General features: G+C 45.2%; 1 protein-coding gene and 1 pseudogene across 1 annotated transcript in view; one reads left to right on the forward strand and one right to left on the reverse strand.

The window, feature by feature from the left end:
- LOC142566752 (tachykinin-like peptides receptor 86C) overlaps positions 1-20,257 on the reverse strand; it is a 423,363-nt gene that overhangs the window by 340,726 nt on the left and 62,380 nt on the right. The window lies entirely within an intron of this gene.
- Positions 843-1,010, forward strand: LOC142566921 (U2 spliceosomal RNA; annotated as a pseudogene).

The raw sequence follows: 20,257 nt of genomic DNA on the forward strand, positions 1-20,257 counted from the left end.
TCCTAAATCAGGCCTCCTGAGGCGAGAACAAATCAGGATGGCAGTGGCTGCAGTAGTCTAAAGAGGACTACAAGCAGTCGCTACCCTCGATAATAACCTATTTCAGTAGGCTTCCAAACATTAATAATATTCTACGGAAGTACTTTCCAAGAACATCAAGAAATGAACTATATTCAGAAGCGCTCAAGTAGGTACCTTTTGCCACCTGTCACCATACTATAAACATCATAAAAATGTTAGTGCACAAGAAAAATTAAGAGAAAAAAATTCAGTGCCCTTCCACTCTGTGCAGGAGGATGACCGGCGAAGCTGAGTATGCGGGCCCCTTAATGGGAAACTGTCCACTGCCGTGCGTCGAACGCCGTGTGCGCATAAATGGAAGGCGAGGCGCGACCAGTCGCTCTTCCACGATGCTGAGCCTCGGAAGATGATGAGGCACCGGGGGGGTATACATGCATGTTGCAAAATGCGGCCCGACACCTTTTACTAACAAATCTCGGCACGTGGAACAGGCACGCCCCACACCGCACTCAGAGAGCACAGACTGCTTTGCCATGGCCAAGGCGATCGTGCGTCGGTCGATGTCCCGCAGTGCAGTGATGGTTGTCACATCACTCGAAAACCACAAGCGGCCGCACACAACACAGGGCACACAAAATTGTTTCCCCCAGAAACCCCTCTGAAAGCTGGCCGTTGCTCCGGTGAAATGTTCCATATTTGCGGGATCGGGGCCACATGGACGGTGAGTATTTCTTTCTGCCTCGCGGTCCATGCAGGCAGCACGCTTACGGGACCGCCACCACGGGAGAGCGCAAGGAAAGAGGGGCGGTGAGAGCGTAGACATGGCTGAAGCTGTACAACGAGTAGTATCTGATCTGATCAGCTTAATATCTGATACGGGCTGTACTTGGAGCTAAGATATTAAACTTATTTTTCCAAGTTGGCGGAGTGCTTAAAGCCTGCTTCACCTCTGGCGCGGGTCGGCCCGGTACTGGGGCGCTATAACGTAAAGCTATTCCAAACTTCTCTATTACAATTCTGCAATCAGCCCTCCACGATTGGTCAAAACATTTTTGGACCACCCCCACTTCGCCTGTCTGTCGCGCGACGTCACGAAAACGGCGAAAACGTGCCATTTGATATCATATGTCGACACTGATTATGCGTGATTATATCAAACGAAAGAAACATAATTATTTCTGATTCAATGCATTTTTCTTCATTAGCCCTCTGCTATTGGTCAACCGTTCTTGGGCTGCGCTCACTTCGCCTATCTGTCGAGCGAAGTCACAAAACGGTTAAAACTCACCGCGTCCAAGTGACGCGTACACGTTAAAGGTGCATTCATATGCCGAACAAAACTCTTTTTTTTTTCTGGATAGCGGGGCAGTGCCCCGTTCCAAAAGGAATAGAAGAGGGCTGCCCGCCGATCGCTCAGGCACTCACTACTCGCACCTGCCGGTGAACATGGTTTATTTGCGTATAATAAACATTTTTGCGTGGCAGTAAAACGTTATCGACCGCTTTCGGCACGAATACGACATCACTCTGCCAACTCTTTGCTGGGGATCCGTTTTCGCGGCATTCTTAACCTTCCGTTGCACGCTGCCGCGATTTTCTATCAGCCACCGCAAGCTAAGCAAGGGGTATCGGACCAATTGCAGACGCCAGCACCACCCTTCTCATCCGGTTATCTGCTTTCGCTGTGCTGGCTCGGCCTAATCGTAACCCTCTCCACTTGAGCGTGCTCCTCGCCTCATGTCAGCCAATAAGAAAAACTGCTCAATGTAGACAATGCTATTCGCTTTGAAAGTAAAACAAGCGTCCTCTTATAAACGAGGACCTCATCTATTGGGTTTTTCAAACAACGCTGCGGGGGTCCGCCCGGTGCTTGCGTTAGTGGTTACGTAAATTTGACGTCAGGAGCTTGGAATAAAAACAGATTCGAATAGTTTTACGTTATCGGGCCTCTGCACTATTTTCGGGATAGGCTCACGTATAGGGAGAAATTCTCGATCTACACGGCTCGATGGAAGCACGCAATTTTTTTCAGGGCCTAGCCATACACAGCCTCGCTGTAAAAATCGACACTAAACGTACTGCTTACAAAGGATCATTTTACCGCCCCAGGTGTAAGACCTGCAAGCGCGTTTAAAATGACGAAAATTTACATGACTGCAAATGATTATGGGCACGAAATTACCTGCAGCTTTACCTGTTCGAACCTTAACATGATTTATATGCTAGCATGCTCGTTTAGCTCACAAAATATATCGACGTGAAATGACAACCAGTGAATGTTACTTTCAAAGTTTATTCTATGGATCACGTCACGAAATGTCCCGAAGTTCTGGATGAACAATTTAACTCCCTACAGGTCACAACGCCGACGTAATTAAGCTTCAAATTGTGCATAGAAACTTTCGTTCTTCCATGAGACATAAAATATAAAGTCATATTTTATTCATTTGAATGCACTTCAACCAACGGCTATGAAAGTTTCATAGGAAGCTGTGTAATCTATTCGTTATATAATTAATTAGAGTGTAAATAGCAATCCCTCCATTTTTGCAGGTATATAAGTACGCTTTTTTTCCTCGAAAAAAAAAATTATTTGAACTGTGTCCCATGACCCTTCTTGTGTCCGTGTTTTGTCAACGCTGCATGAAAGCTTAAATTGAAAGTGAGAAATTCAAAGGCAGTATACTAGTTTGGTACAATTTTCAGCTATAAAACTGTATCGATGGGCCAGTAATAAAATTAGAAAGTAAATCTTACGCGAAAGTTCATGGAAAGCGACCTGTTGTTCGAATTAAAGCCAGATTCCTATGTCTGAAAACATGAATTTGGAGAAAATATTTCGATGCGAACAATTAGTGTATTGCGCGTGCAAATGATGCAGTAGCGATTGAGCATGCAGTGTGGAAATGTCGCAGTAACCATCAAGGGATAAGAATGGCCGCATAGAGTCACAGTGTTCGATGTCTTGTTTTCTCAAGGAAAATCACGGAAACAGGAGTGAATTTGCTGTGGAGGCTAGTAAGAGATCGCTGGAATACTTCTGGCACAAACAAAAGGAAGCCACACAATGAAGCGCTGTGCGGCAATATCGTTTAAATAATTCACTTTAGTGCAAAAATCTCTTTCAAATAATAAGGCTGAGTATACACAACAATTAAATAACGAAATGGGTGAGTACTTTCATTAGACAGTTTGAGAAGTGATGCTAATATTATTGTGAACATAATCATCATTGTCATCATTACCACCAGCGTCAGTTACACTCTTCAGATTACGCCTGAAAGGGAGATCAGAAAGCCATTCACAGGGGGAGGGTGTGAGAAAGCAAACAAATACTGAGCGTCGCCTGCGCGAAAGTTATTAGGACATAATAGACAGTTTTAGAATAGCGTTTGTTGCCTTACATACGTTAAACCTAAGCACCTTTGCGGTACGTTACGGTGCGTGTCCTTTCAAGTCTTTTAGTTTACCTTACGGAAACCCAAACGTAAAGAAAACGTTATAAAACAGGGCGCCGTATGGTGCCTCGTGCCAAACGTATCCAAGCCAAGATGGTCCATTAGCAACCATCCTGCTGTTGCTATGCGGACGCGTCGCGTTAGGCCTACAGGTGCAAGAATCTCCGAATGACCTCAGAAAATGGTCGTGCTATGCCCTCATAACTAACCTTTCAGGTGAGTTTAGAGAAAGCGAAAGCTCATTACAATTACTGGCGATCAACGCGAGTGAGAGTGTAGCCATCACGAGAATTCACGCTGAAGCGAGAGCCATGGGTGCCGCCTCCCTCCCCCCTTGTTGGAAAACGCTATTTCTTAGCGTCCGTAAATATTACGAACTTTAAACTCGCCAAATAACGTAGGTTATCATGGCGCGCGTGAACTGCCGAAACCCAATAACGTTCCGAGCATGCGCAGTGAGGACGACGCTATTTATTTACGCACGTAATGCTTTTACGTTCGGTTGCAAACGCTGAACTAAAACTGTCTATTTATATACAAGTCGCTGTATTCTCCTAGTTGAGAAATACAATCCCAGACCTTGTTTTGTTCTCACCACCTTTAATTTGTTTTTGGTCATTGAAGCTGCAACGTCTACGTCGTCTCCGAATTTCCCTCCTTCGTGCAATCATTCGCAATTTCCATTTCGCAGCATTCTAACCCCTTGCAGCACCGCGTACATAAATATTACGAAACTGTGCTCCCTGCTTTAAAACGTGTCTGCTGAGTTTGGATAGCGCAATTTTCACGCTACCGCAATAAGATCGCATTGAATAATTTAGCGACAACTCAGCAGTTTGTGGGTACGTCTGCCAGCTGCGCCTGTCATTGGTGTGGGTTCGAGGTCACGCAAAACTAGAGAGGAATTTCTTTTTTAATTTCGTCGCTTGGGGAACTATAGCTTGCTTTTGATTTTTATTGATGTTATGCTAATACTTGCTGACCTTATTAAAATTCATACGGCTTTCATTATATTTCGTATTCTCTATGAAAGCAGCGCATAACGAGCAGGATAACCAGTCAGACTGAAGAATTGTTTTACTGCGCAGGATAATTAAGGCTGAGCGCCATCATGCATGACTGGACGACATCATTTTCCGTAATGTACATCCCACAAAGCCTGCTTCGGAATATTCCTTCGATACAAATTGAATAAAGGGGTAAACAAAGCGATGCAATATCTCCAGTTTTAACAACAACCACAACTATATCAAGAAAATAAACGAGAAAGGAATCCCTTACAAACCATTGCTGAAAGACGTATAAGAACATCAAATCAGCTGATATATAGTTCAGAACGTTCGCTCTCAAAAACACAAACATTTTGGTATAAAACGCCTCTGCTATCTTTGAGGCCATACGTTCATATCTTTACTGCAGCTTTATTGACAATAAGCACACCGTCCTAGGAAGATTTGAGCGAGAGACACTGAGTCCGCGAATAAGGCAAACTACTTGAGTGGGTAAATGTAAGTAGAATTTACTGAAATAAAAAAAAAGTTGAACAGTATCGATTACACGAGAATCGTCAAAGTAATTGTCAAAAGAATTGTCAAAGCTCCTCTCCAAAGAGGAGCGACAAGCACGCATGTATTGAATGTTTACAGCCCTACCAAAGACAGGCACGCAAGAGTGGGTTCTCTCATAAAGAAATTTCTGAGCTTAGCGGGCCATGCCCCCTGCGTGACTGGGGGCGACTTCAACGCACCGCACCCTTCATGGGGCTACTCGGCGACGACACCAAAAGGCAGAAAACTGGAAGAAGTAGTGACGCAAGAAGGGCTATCGATCCTCACCGATCCCACTTACCCTACGAGGCTGGGAAACAGTGTTAGTAGAGATACGTGTCGCGACCTGACGTTCACCAAGAACATAAATAGTTCGATTTGGAAGAATACCGAACAGCACCTGGGAAGCGATCACTTCATCCTCTCTCTGGAGATAAGCACAAACGCGTGCAAACGCAAAATAGGTATCGCAAGAATTACGAACTCGGAAAGGTGGAGACAGGCCCGGGCATCTACTGCAAACCCTATTACAAATCTAGAGGAATGGGTTAAGGGTGAGGTGCAATCTTTGAAAGCCTTTACGAAAGAGGTCTGCACGACAGAAGATTGCCCAGCAGTGGATCCGCACCTTCTACATTTATGGGAAGCAAGACACTCATTGACGAAGAGATGGCAAAGACAACGGCCGCAAACTCAGGAAAAAAATAGAAGAGATAAACAAAAAGGCAGAATCCTACAACATATCCTTGGCCAGACAGAACTGGAATACGCTCTGCGATGGTATTCAGGGGAAGCTAGGTGTATCGAAGACTTGGAAGCTCCAGCGTGTCCTAATCGACCCCAGCAGCAGCAAGTCGGCCACTAAAGACAGGCTCACGAAGATTGTACACACCATCCCGGGTACGGACACAGAGTTGATGGAAAAGCTCAAGACCAGGTATCTGTGCGCGGACCCAGTCATGCAACAACCGGAGTATTCTGGGCTGCCGAATGCGAAGCTGGACATCCCACTCACGAAAGAAGAGATCAAAGCAGAAATTGCGGCCATGAGAAAAAATGCAGCTCCAGGTCCCGATAAAATAACAGCAGAGCTCTTATTTAACCTCAGCCATGACACCATCACCTCGCTGGTGGAATGCTTCAACGAGCAGCATTGGGGTACAGGAACGCTACCAATATCCTGGAAGACGGCCGAGGTCCGGTTCATTCCGACGCCGAACAAAACCCTTAAACTGGATATTCTAAGACCGATATCGCTGACCTCGTGTTTGGGAAGCTCATAGAGAGGGTCATCAACACGAGACTCAGTAGATACTTAGAAGAGAACAACCTCATACCTAACACTCAATTCGGCTTTCGTCCTCACCTATCGACCCAGGACGCCCTGTTGCACCTGTACAAGGATCTCCTTGAGACACCTCACAAGTCACAGACAAGGGCCATCCTGGCACTTGATTTGAAAGGAGCGTTTGATAACGTTCTGCATAAAAATATTCTTCAAAGCCTCGCCGACACCAAATGTGGCGCCAGAACCTACAACTATGTCAAAAACTTCTTATCAGCAAGACAAGCCACTATAAACTTTGGTGGAATAAAAGCAGATTCCATCACTCTAGGCCCGAGAGGAACTCCGCAAGGGGCGGTACTGTCACCCCTTTTGTTCAATTTGACAATGAAAGATCTCCCAGGCCTTCTCTCTGAAATCCCGGGTATCAAAAACACATTGTATGCGGATGATATCACTGTCTGGTGCAACTCGGGGAGTGACGCCGAGATCGAGGAGCGTCTTCAAGCAGCACCGGACACGGTGGACCAGTACGCCAGGGAAAGAGGCCTCCAGTGTGCGCCGGAAAAGTCCGAGTTGCTCATCCTGAAGAACCCGAGGACACCCCTGGCGCAGAACATCACGGTCTATATAGAAAACCGCTCAGTACCGAAACCCACGGAGATCAAGATCCTAGGGCTGCATATCCCGCAGGGGTGACAGAACACCACCACTATGAAGAAGCTTACAACATCCACCGAGCAAATCCTCCGGATGATGCATCGTATCAGAAATAAGCACCATGGCATGAAGGAAAGGGATGCCATCCGCTTAGTGCAGGCTTTCGTGATTTCTCGGATAATGTACGGGACGGCGTTCCTTGACCTCTCCAAGCCGGAAATTGAAAAGTTGGAGACACTGATCCGGAAGGCCTACAAGACGGCAATGGGGCTACCAAACTCCACGCCAACGGCAAAGCTCATGGCTCTAGGACTACATAATACCCTCAAAGAGATGTGGGAAGCACGATGCCTCTCACAACTCAATAGGCTCGCACTCACAAAAGCAGGTAGAGATCTGCTCAAAAAGATCCACATTAATCTGCCCTATACGATAGACCAAAGGGAAGAGGTACCACGTGATGTCAGGAGACGCATCAACGTGTACCCCATTCCGCGGAACATGTATCCCTCATATAACATCGAAAGGAGAAAAGCAAGAGGGGAGGCCCTGAAGAAGAAATGGGTCGAGCAACCTAACACCCTCTATGTGGACGCCGCAAGGCCAAAGAATGGAGTGATGACTGTTGTGGCCTCAACGACTTCAGGATCGATGGTGAATGCGCCTCGATGAAAATATCCAACCCCACTCACGCAGAGGAAGCAGCTATTGCATTAGCTATAGCATCTAACCCCAACGCCGATGTGCTCACTGACTCGCAGAACGCCTGTCGCAACTTCAATAATCGATTAATTCACAGGTCAGGGTTGTCATTGCTGACTAAGCATCCACCCAGCCAAACCTCAGTCATCTGGTTTCCCGGTCACCTGGAACTACCAGGAGGAAACGAAGCCGCTCACAGGCATGCCCGAGCTCTTCTATACCGGGCGTCTCCCCCTGATGACCGTGAAGGGTGCTGCGACCTAACTGCTTTAGCAGTGTATGCTGACAATCTCGCACCATACAGAACAGCCAGGAAGGAGTACCCAACACCACATAAATCCCTCAATAAGTTGGAAGAGAACACTCTTAGGAGACTACAAACTAATACATACCCAATGTCAGCTAAGTTACACCAGTGGTACCCTACACTATACTCCCTGCAATGCCCACACTGTGGAGAGGTAGCTAACCTCTACCACATGGTGTGGGCTTGCCAATTTATTCCCGTAGTTGACCCCACTCCAAATCCCTCAAAAGAGCAGTGGGAGGCTATTCTTCTCAGCGATGATCCTGACCGTCAGCACTGGCTGATGGGAAGGGCCAGCGCAGCAGCAGTAAACAGTGGGCTACCGGACTAGGCGGCCCACCCACGAGTTCTACGAATATCCTGCAAATAAAGATGTTTTCAATCAATCAATGCCAAAGTAAATTGACCCTTTCCCGGTAGACATGCAGAGATATTCTGATGGCGAGGCTAGTCTTATTCGCTAAATTTACCGGTTCATGATATAAGATTTGTGCGTTCTTTGACGTTGCACACCCAATGGGATTGGCCAAACAGCCTTACGGGCAAAATGAAAGAGAGAGAGAGAGAGCTAGGGAAAGCTCCAGATTAGATTAACAGCGAAACTGCGTACTTACGTGATCACTATATTGCGTGCAAATCCAAACGTGAACTATCTAGAGGCTTTTTTTACAAACAAAAAATGAGACAAATTTGATCGGCACCTTCGTACACGTCTGATATGAGATATCTCGGAAATGCTTATGAGACACTCCCCCTACAGCGGCCTGCCTCACAAGCAGATCGTGATAGTGGCACATAAGGCTTCGGAAATTCATTTAATCATTTTGTTCGCTCGCATTCTCTGACATTTTTGTTCCCATTCCACTATCAAGAAGCAATATTACAGGAAAACTTCCTCTCCCGTCTCGAACTATGCCGCACACTGGCTGGTCGTCTCCTAGTCCCTCAAAGTGTCACCTGAATAAACTAGATGCTTCTATTTTAAACTGCAACTGACACGACGAATTTCTCGCTCCGAAGCGACATCGCTATGCCTCCTCTGGATTGAAGTGGCATTTAGAGAAGTTTAGTGGTTCGGCATTAGAAATCTTGACGGACTTGTGTGCGACTCTTGCGGGACCAAAGAAACTGTTGAACACCTCCTGTGCCTTTGCTCTTGTTACGACGTTCAGCGCCGCCCTCTCCGCAGAGAAGTTAAAAGATTGGTCTCAAGCACGGTATCAAAAGCGAAACTCGTTTGACCGTGGCCGTGTGCGCCAAAGAAAGCAACGTGGTGGTTGCTACCTTAACTGTAGTTGACAGATCCTTGGGAGCTTTTTCGAACTTGGAGCACGCCCTCAAGTGTGCTTGCAGTTAGAGCTCTCTCGTTTCTGTTCTTTATCTATCTTTCCCACCTTCATCTCCCTTCTCCAGCAAAGAGTAGCAAACCGAACGTATGTGTGGTTAACGTCCTTGCCGGTTTGCTGCTTCTTTCTATTTTGTTCTTTCCTTCTAACTATTGCAAATCCTATGTGCTGTGGCTTTCGAACGTCCAACAAAGATTTGTCAGCTAAATAAAACAATTAGAGTGTACAAACCTTGTAAGTGTGTTCCTTGCGACTGCAATGTTTGACTGGCAGATCCTTGACCCCACAATGCACCAACTAAGCGGACAAATACTCCCACCCGGCCAGTTATGGCATCTTACATTTATTTACTCAGTAGCAATATAGCAAGCTGAACTTCACTGGTTGCCGTCTAGTTCGTGCACAAACATGATTGCATTTCATCCTTGAATAAATTGGATTCATATTTGTGTAGGAACTGCGTCTCCCACTTTTAAACACCGAAATGAAAATTGTTCTTCAAAGCACTAACATACACGTACACGTATAAGTTAGTGCTCTGAAAAAGATGGGTGATTTCGGTGCGTAAAAGTAAAATTTTCTGCTCCCACTGATCAAAGGAAACAACAAAGTAAGCAGCTTCAACTGTACAGTGCACGAAATTCTCCATATCATACTTATAAGCGAGAACAATTACGCCTGCTCGAACAACGCATTCAACATTATTAATACTTTATATGCGCCATTCATATAAAGGAATATAAAATGCTGTAGTTTTATTCCAGGCTTGCCGCGTTCATGTTTTTGTGAAGCACAAGAATGACACCGAATTACCTTTTCGCTCCTTAGCAAAACTTCAATCTCTTGAGAAGGAGCACACCCAGAAGTAGTTATTGATGAGAGCCAGTTCTTCCCTTTTGTACTAGGGAGAAGCAAAAAAAAAAAACTTAAGGAACACTTTGAACAAAACATACAGTGAACATGCGCCAAGCTTCGAAATGTCACTTCTGTCCAAGACTGGACGACGGTAAGGAGGGCCGATGTTATTCGCCTGCGCTTGACAGATGTCTTGCCATCGATCTGTTTATCCTAAAGGGACACTACGGGTTTCGCGATTCAGAGCAATTTCATAGGCTGGAGTCAAAGAATATTACAGTTTTCCCCCGAAGGCCACTATTTCTCGGCGTTTTCGCATCAACGATCTTTTGTTTTTCTTTTTTTGCGACTTGCAAGTCGCATTAAATTGTGAAAGTCCGTTTTAAGCCCCGTGTTTCTAGATGTTTGCCGGAAATGTAATCCAAATCCGGTTCTTTGTGAGGCGAAGCTGAAGGTGTAATAGATGGAAATTCTCCACAATAAAGGCACTTAAGATGGGCTTCTTTTCTGACCTACAAAAAAGAAAAGCGGGAGCTGTGAGACTGGCTGATTTTACCGTTAGGTCTCGTAAGAATCCTCGAGCGTTATGCGGCAACACAGCTATAACAATGACAGCTGATTTTTTTTTATGTGAACAGCCCCCAGTCCGGTTCAGTATCGGCTTCCTCAGCCCACGGACCGCCAAGGCTCCATCTCTGATCCCTCCGCTGCTTCTTCGGTGTCCTAAGGATTCTGCAAGGTAAAATATACCTGGTAGCGAAGTTTCCACAGGAGCCCATACGTTCAAAACATGGCAGTTTATCAGCGATTCATGGGGCTTAGCGCCATCTGTATGTGCAAGGAACGCTTTCGATGGAAGAAAAAATGTTACGCCATATCCGTTCAAACAGATGTGACGACATTTTGTTTCCGAAGGCGCGAATGTTGTTTCTTTGGCCTGCCTTTAGAACTGTATATTCAAATGCCCCGCCATTCGACTTGATGGGCGTTTCGGGCTCTCAGCGCCGAAAGCGATGCAGGAAAAGGCCAGCCGTATGGTTGTCGAAATCGCGGCCCCGCACAGATTATACTTGCCTTGGAGGCCGTCAAAAGCTTTCGGTGTAGAGTGCTGGTCCTATATATTGTCGGACACGAAGCCCGTTGGCCAGCGCAGTCGCACGAAAACAACAAATATGTGGCGGTCGTAACTCACTACTTTTGAATGAACAGGATAAGAAGCGATGAAGCTACCCACGTCACCAAAGTCAGACAAACGTCGACAAGCAAAAAAGCACATGTGAGATGGGCGTATTTCACAGGTGAAATTTACGAGCGCGCCTTTCTTGCACATTTCAAGAGCTGCATTGCATTGCGAGTGATAGCGGCGTCAACGCCCCCTGTAATGATGGGCGCTGAAAAGAAATGTATTTGTTAATAATAATAAAATTAAATAAACTTGTATTATCTTAACTCGTCACGAATATATAAAGTTAACCAGAAATTTTATTTTCGTCGGATGAATGCGAGTCTCGCTTGAATCAAAAATACCCTTTTTCTTTCCCAATGTTTGTTCCCTGCAAACACAGTCGCACTTCAGTCGCTGCTCGCATAACCACCCTTGCTGATGTGCTGATGTCGATGACCATTCGTAGTGAACCGCTTCTCGCCCGAAGCTTCGCGACCTATTTGGATCGACCTTGGATTCTGCGCACCGCACTTAATTTTAAGCTCAGGTGCCCTCCTGATGTGTTCGTATGCCGAAACTAATATTTTCGCATTTTAAATCTTCGAACTTCAGATATGTATAGCGGTGGAACTCTTATCGGTGGAGCTCTTATCGGTACTTATCTCATGACGGCGCAAATGAATGCTGCTGGCCGAGCGTTTCCAAAGCGATAAGGCGTCTAAAGCCACGAAAAAGAAAAAAAAACGAGAGCAGCATTTTGGTTCTGCTTGAAAGAAGCAAAGGGCGAAACACGCGGAAACGATGAAAGGTGATGAAGGCTGCTACAATTTTGCCTCTGTACAGGGTGGTCCTTTATGAAATGGAAGACGCGAGCGCGAGGCCTGTGCTCTGCGGAGGCTGCTTAGAGCGCCATCAACAGGCAGCAAGGGGAAGCACGTCCGCTTGTAGCGTCATCTATTGGCGGTCAGAATAAGCAGACAGGGTTGATAGGCAAGCGGCTGCTTGCCTATCAGCCAGGTGGATGCGCAACAGGCGGGGCCTGCAACTCAGCGTCTTCTGCTAGCAAAGCGCACTCGGTACGCTAGCACACTGGAAACGTGGAACAACCAACATATGCCCGCTAGTTAATAAGCAATCACAAAGCATTTTAATGCGTAAGCATTCTTTGGCGAGTGCCGCAACAAGACCTGTCCGCCACGCGAAAAGTGTAATGGCTTTTATCTACACAAAAAGACGCAATGTACGAAGTCACGACGTTTAATCATTATAATAGCGCAAATGTGTATGACTGGTAGCTTTATAAGCGATAAGGAACAAATGAAAAAAAATTGATTAGAGACAGTAACCATAGATATACATCGGGTCCACAGAAAATGCATGGGGAAGCCTATATTAGGGATGGGCCAACATGAAATTTAGGGGTGGGCCAACTTAAAATTTCCGGGTAGGTTTATGGTCACTTTGACAACTCCAGTAGAGTTTCTCCGTACTTTTATTTGCAGTACGAAACTCTGGCTCCCCACTCAACCCACAGCCTGAATAAACCTCACCTGATTCGGAGTGGTTTAGGAGAGAAGTGCACTCAGGCGAAACTTTAGCTTAGGTAATCAAATTAATTATTTCTTTAATTAATTATTCAGGTTGTCATCTTTATAATGACGACATTTTCTCAATTACTTAATTAATTGTCCTTCGTTAAAGTAATGCCGGAGACGTCTGTATCTGTAATTAATAATTAGGATTACTTAAGTAGGTCTAACTAATCTCTACTTACCCTTAATTATCTTGATTAGGGTACGTTGATATTAACTATTGATTAGTCTAAGAATTTAACATATCTTTTAATTAGCCTCGCTATTCCTAATTAGCAACAATTAATCGCCATTAAGCTAACTAATTTTATCGTACACAATCTTGTTAGTGTTTATTAACCTTAAATACACCTATACGTCTCTGTACTGACTATATGTAGTAATAATCATAAATCTCAGTAGTCATACGTAGTCATACGGCATTCTCATATAGACCTCCATAGGACCTCACCTATACATCGTGTCACGCGCTACGGACAAACGGACGGACCAACAGATTCCGATGGAAGTAGCGCTAGAACGCTTATGCTTTAATATAGGTAGGCCGGGAGTATCTAATAACCATACCGGGCGTATGTTGGCGCTTACACGTTCCCAGCGCGCTTACGTATCCAACGCGGTTTGCTAGCAGCAGACATTACGCAGCAGGGCCGCTCCTTGCGCAATAGTCATGCGAGGGGGCGGTGCGGGGGGAGGCGTTCCAGCTAATTCTAGCAGGCGCTTGCCTATCGGCCATGCCTGGTTATTCTGGCCTACAATAGATGACGCCACAAGCGAACGTGCTTCTCCTTGCTGCCACTTCCTGGCGTTCTAAGCAGCCTCCGCAACGGGAAGTCAATGCTAGACCGTTGTGAGCAACATAACCTCGTTATCGTGAATACAGGGCCTAAGTGTGAAGGGCAGATCACGTGGGAAGTGGGAAACCGGCAATCGACCATTCATTATTGTCTGATGACAGAAGGAATCCATGATAAGTTAAGAGAAATGGTCATCGATGAGGATGGGTTTAGCAGCGTAGCGAGTGACCATAAACGCATCATTTTGAAAATGGGATATGTTGTTGGGAAAGAGAGCAAGGAGCGCAAAATGGCCAGTCCAAATTTGAATGCTGAACAAATAGCAAATATAGTCACTAGAGTCGAGGAAGAACTCGGCGATTGGCCAAGAGCGGGAATATGGTGAGCTTCTAAGTGAAATAACGACAGAAATACGGAAAGAGAAACAACGTGTTCAGTGGAAAGGAAAAAAGAAACCGAAAGGCTGGTGGAACATGGAGATACGAGAAGCGATCGCCGAACGACAGAAAGCATCTCGAGAGCACAGGCAGGCAAATAAGACGCAGTTGCCGCACGACGAAGTAACCAGTAAATGGAAAATATACCGGGAGAAAAAGTCGATGGTTCAAATACTGGTGCAAGCAAAATTAAAAGGTGAAAGAGAACGTTGGTTGTCAGAAATACGTGAAAAAAAGAAGGCCACACCTCGAAAATTTTCAAACACATAAAATTATTAGGTAGGAAGAAAAGAACAATACAACATATCATAGACGAAGATGAAAACAGACAGGAAGGAGGAGCGGCAATATATCACATCCGAAAAGTAACAGCCGAATCTTTCCAAGGCAATGAGGAGGTTGTACTTGAAGAAAAAAAGAGCATGAAAGAGACCCAAGCGGAAAAGGAGCTGGTGCTGACAAATTTCAACTGGAAGAAAGCGGAAGAGAAAATTCCTAAGCGCACAGCCACAGGGCTAGACGAAGTTCCCGTTAAGCTGATTAATGAACTAGGAACAAAAAGTAAGGAAGCTCTGTTGAAAGCAGTGGGAAAAACTTTAAAAGATATACCAATACCAGTTGTCGACAAAGTAGAATGAATTTAATTTATAAAGGTAAGGGCGAGAAACATAGAATTCACTCGGATAGACCTTTGACCATTACATCGGTAATATACAGGCTAGCAATGTAGGCAATCAAATTAAAGCTTCAAGCATGAGCAGAGAATAATGGCATTTTGGGAGAGCTTCCGAATGGCTTCAGAATAGGTAGGCGTTTGGATGATAACTTGTTTGTTCTTACTCAGTGTATTGATATATCAAAAGTAGAAAACAAACCGTTGTATGTGTCCTTTTTAGACATTACAGGAGCCTATGACAACGTAGAGCGCAAGATATTGTGGGATATTCTGAAGGGGAAGGCTTAGGTGACGATTGTCTACAGCTTTTGAGAGAGATTTACCTAGAAAATACCGTTTGCGTTGAATGGGAATGGATGAGGAGCGAGGAGAAAGTCCATATCAACAAGGGACTGAGGCAGGGGTGCCCTTTATTCCCGCTGCTGTTTATGATGTACACGGTGAGGATGGAGAGGGCGCTAGAAGGAAGTAATATCGAGTTTAATCTCTCATACAAACAGGCGGGAACAGTAGTAGAGCAACAGCTCCCAGGTTTATTTTATGAGGACGACATTGTGTTGCTAGCTAACAAGGAAAGTGATTTGCAACGTCTGGCTAATATCTGTGGACAGGAAGGCAACAATTTAGGTTTGAAATTTTGTGTTAGAAAATCAGGTGTTATGGTATTCAACGAAAACAATGAACAGGCAGTGGAGATACAGGGCCAGGAAATACCTCGGGTAACAGAATATAAATACTTGGTATATGGATAAACGAAGGCAATAGATATATTGAAACGCAGGAAAAAAGCAATAACAGTGAAGGGGAAGAGAAATGCAGCCAGAATGAAGCACAGAGCTCTATGGGGATGGAATAGGTACGAGGTCCTCTGAGGTATGTGGAAAGGTGTAATGGTTCCAGGACTTACTTTTATAAATGCATTTGTTTGCTTTAAACCAGGGGTACAATCAGGGCTCGACGGGAACCAAAGGTCAGTGGGTCGCCTCGCATTGGGCGCTCACGGGAAGACTACAAATGAAGCTATGCAGGGTGATATGGGCTGGACTAGTTTTGAAGTGAGGGATGCTCGCAGTAAAATTGAGTATCAAGAACGGCTGTGGAATAGGGAAGATAGTGAATGAGCTGGGAGAGTGTTCAGGTGTCTGTACAGGAAAAACATTGATTCACAGTGGAGGAAAAGAACTAAGAAGCTTACCAGCGAGTGTGCGGCTTGTAGGGTGGGCAACAAAGCAACAAATAAGGTCAAGAGGAAAGTCAGAGAGGCTGAAATAACCTCATGGGTGGCGGCAATGGAAAAGAAACCTTCTATGAGTAACTACTTAAGAGGAAAAAAACGAAATGAGGAAAGAAACCATTTATGATAACTCAAAGCGAAGCTCATTACTTTTCGAAGCGAGATCGGGATGCCTTAGAACTCGCACCTATAAAGCGAGATATAAGAAGGAAGAAGAAGCATGTGCTTGCTGCGGTAAAACTAGGGAAACTATGGAGCACGTTTTATTAGAATGTGAAGACGTCTACCCAGCGGTAGATTTAGACACCACTGACCTCCTTGAAGCCGTTGGGTTCAGCGGGAGCGGTGGAAAAGTAAACATGTCCGCAATAGACATTAGTAAGAGGCGATTGGTGGATTGGTGGAAGAAAAGTAGGGAAACGACAAAAGACGGAGACATACAAAAGCACAGTTCGCACTAGGGGATCAGAAAATTTGGGTGTGGTAGTTCATAGTGTTTTCTTTTCGTTTTTATTGTTTAACCTAGGTAGGACCTTAGGCAGCATACTAGCAAGAGCTTTGTGGCGCAACCCACCGCCCCGTTCCAAAGGGGACGCTCATAACATCCATCCAGCAGAGCACGGGCGACGCGATTGCGTGTTCCCTTTCAAAAAGGACCCCCCTGTACACAAATGAACTTGTAGTAGGTTTCGAATTGAACGATGATGCTACAACTTTAAACCTTAGTGCTCGAATAACAGCAAATAAATCACACGAGGACAAAACTAACTAACGGTAAAAAAACCGTGGCCATATTCGAGGAAGATTACGCTTTTCTTCTTCACTCGATGACTCCTTTCACACTCGCCCCATCTGTTCTCCTTCTCACACTTACTGTCTACCAGACGTTCTTCCTGGATCTCGCTCTCCGCACGTGCGCATCGCTTTGTGGTCGCATTATCAGATGGTCGCGTCTGGCTTCACACTTGTGCACCGTGACCGGCGCTCAGTCCCTGAGAGTGTGAGCCCGCAGGCTGTTCCAGTTTACCGGATGTAGATCACAACTTATGTACCTCGTTTGAGCGAATCCCAGCGAAATGCAATATATTCAGGGCTCCTCAGGCGCCCGTATCCCTACGTGTTTTCTACAGTAACGCTGTTTGGCTGTGACCAACGTTCAGCAGCAGATATGGCTTACTCCAATGAGGATATGGTTTTGGCTCAAGGTGCGTCAAATGGACATAGGAGGCGCGCAGTTGATCTATTTCAACGCTGGAATCTAGGTACGCGTCCGTGGTCAATGTGCGTGCAAATGAAACACTAAAACAGACTGGGACTTCTACGAAGAAGCGACATCAATCTTCAATCCTGAGCAAGGAAGTGGAGACAAATATTCTGTCAAAGTTTCCCTCAGACCCACATGCAAGTGTTCATAGTGTGGGTGCTGAAGCTGGAGTGTCAAAGTCTTTAGAGTGGAGAATACTTAAGAGGCAATTTCATCCGTACCACGTGCAGCCGCACCAGACATAGGAGCGCCTCGATTTCCGAAATCGAAAGTACTTTGTTAATTGGAATATAATCAAGTCAGAAGAGGACCCAGGCTTTGTGAACAGAATGCTGTGGACCATTGAAGTTACCTTCTCACGTAATGCCCGAGTGAACATCCATAACGCTCAATATTGGAGCGACGAAAACCCTCACTGGATTTTGAGGACGCCACCAATATCACTGGTCGGTTAATGTGTGGTGTGGAATTTACGATGGGACAATCATTGGCCCCGCGTTTTTTGATAACACGCTTACAGGCGAAAGGTATGTCAACGACATCCTTGATGGGGAGCATGAGGATTTTCTTTGCGAAGTTCCATTGGCTAGGATAAAGGATATTTGGTATTAGCATGATGGTGCTCCGGCGCAGGGAGCAGGAAAGCTTGCAAATGGCTGCATGAAGTATTCCCGCAGCAGTGTATTGGAAGGCACGGGCCCATTGCTTGGCCGGCACTGTCACCAGATTTTACTCCCCTCGATTTCTTTCTTAGGGGCTAGGTCCAGAATAAGGTATACTCGACACCAACGACAACATCAGAGACCCTAAAAGAAAAAATAAGACAAGTCTGCAACTCCATCCCTGATACCATGATCAAGAACGCCTCGGAAAATGTGCCTATGAGATCCCAATTGTGCATTGCAGCAGATGGTGACCACTTCGAACACGCATTATTATCAAAGGACGGTTTTTGGATTGAATATTGTCACTGGAAAATCATTCCGGCCCCTAATGCCGCCTCGCCACCGAACCCCATGAAATTCTGTCGGCAGGCTGCCAGCTCGTGCCCATTTGAAGCACAAAAAATGAAGTTATGTATGTTCTTTTTCGTCTGCTTAGGCGCTTTATCGCTTCGGCACCGCTCGGCCAGCAGCACCCATTTGCACCGTCATGCGATAAAAGCGAATGCCCAGATACCTACACCACAGATACCGCCCTGTCGCGGGCCAGTATCGCTGCAGCCGACCTTGATCATCCATCGACGCTGGAGGGAAGCACAATAACACTGTGCGAAAAATCCCGTCACATGGTGTTTTTTTTTTTCATATTTCGCGGTTTCATTGTTACGCTGAAAAAAGGACCACGTGAGATATATCGTGTTGGAAACAATTTACTAGAGGTTTCTGAAGGTGCTCTACAACTTTGCATATCACACTTAAACACAATTAAACATAACTAATCCTTTACTTTAGGGGAAAAATAAAAATATCTGGAAGAACTCTAGGCCAGTGCCAACATTATGCATTGGGTTCAACTTGCGTCCGGAGTGCCTTTTCTTTTTAAATCTTTGGCTCAAGGTAGGTGCGACAACCTGTATATTCTGGAGCGCTATTTTAAATTCACAGTGAAACTTTACCAAACCAGTTCAACTTTCCATGCTTGTTGGCATACATGACCGTTGCCGAGGAAACGAACTATGTGTATAGGAGGCTCAACGAAACACTGTAAATGGTAAAGTTAGGAGTTTAGTTGTTAAGTAGAACTTCTAAATAGTCTCCATGCATTTCCTGTTTTTATCTGCTCCTTTTTCGATCGGTAAGTGTCCCAAGGATACAGCTATATGCTATCCATGTGCCTGCCTTCTTTGGTTTCGTCTCTGCGCACATCAGATTGCTGACAATTTCAATTGCAACCATTGTGCCAAATATCGATAGTGAAACGTACCCACGTTATTGGGTACGTTGGACGCACACTATTAGGTGCCGCGAACTGAATTCATTCAAAAAGCAGTATGCCATACATTCATTGAGGCACGGCGACTCGCAATATATTTCGATGAACTGTCCTGATAGATAGCTGCAGTTATGGAAGCGTGTTTTGTTAACAGTTGCGAGGCAGACATTGTGAAACCACACAGCTCATTGGCATGTTGTAGTGACTGTGAGCAACCAGTTAGTTTCATAATTGTGAGTCCCGAATTCACCTCTTTATTGGGAGTAAACCAGAAAACACCACAATAGCAAGCGCAGTCGTCGGTCGTCGAAATTTAATATAATGGGCGCCAAGTGCATCGGGTATTTATACACCTATGGCAGTGGATTTCGGTATAGTCGGTCGCACACCCTCACATTCTAGAATGTACTACGGTATTCGCATCACGTGCGCAATCAGGTTAGACAAGAACCTTTCATTACAGAATTGGCGACAACATTCGAGAAAGCTCCTATACATATAGGCATTTCTTGCGCAGAGTTATAACCATGTAACTGTGGTTAGCCGGTGAAAAACCTTCATCGACAAACAAGGTACGCGTCGCATTATTTGTGGGCGAACTTAATACACTGCTACCCTCTACCTCGCAAGCGAGAGGTTATTGGTGTTCAATTATATCCAAATAAGAGGATTGGCACGAGCCGACGTACAGGAAGGACATACAAAACGACCGCCATTTTTCTGCCTATATCTTTTTTCTTCCATAGTCCATTTAGTGATATTCCACCAACTATGTATCCCAGCTAGAAAGTTCAATTTTTCGCCCATTGATCAATTTGTTGGAAGAGATTCCTGTTCAGGACAAAAGAAGCATCTCTTGAGATTTCGCATAGGTAGTTATCGGGCACAGATAGCGAATACGCCAGTGAAAACACGGAAAGCAAAAAGTAATAGAGCAAGCAGATGACGGGCACATAGGGACATTTCGCTGTGCGGA

This window comes from Dermacentor variabilis, unplaced genomic scaffold, assembly GCF_050947875.1.
Source record: "Dermacentor variabilis isolate Ectoservices unplaced genomic scaffold, ASM5094787v1 scaffold_13, whole genome shotgun sequence".
NCBI lineage: Eukaryota > Metazoa > Arthropoda > Arachnida > Ixodida > Ixodidae > Dermacentor > Dermacentor variabilis.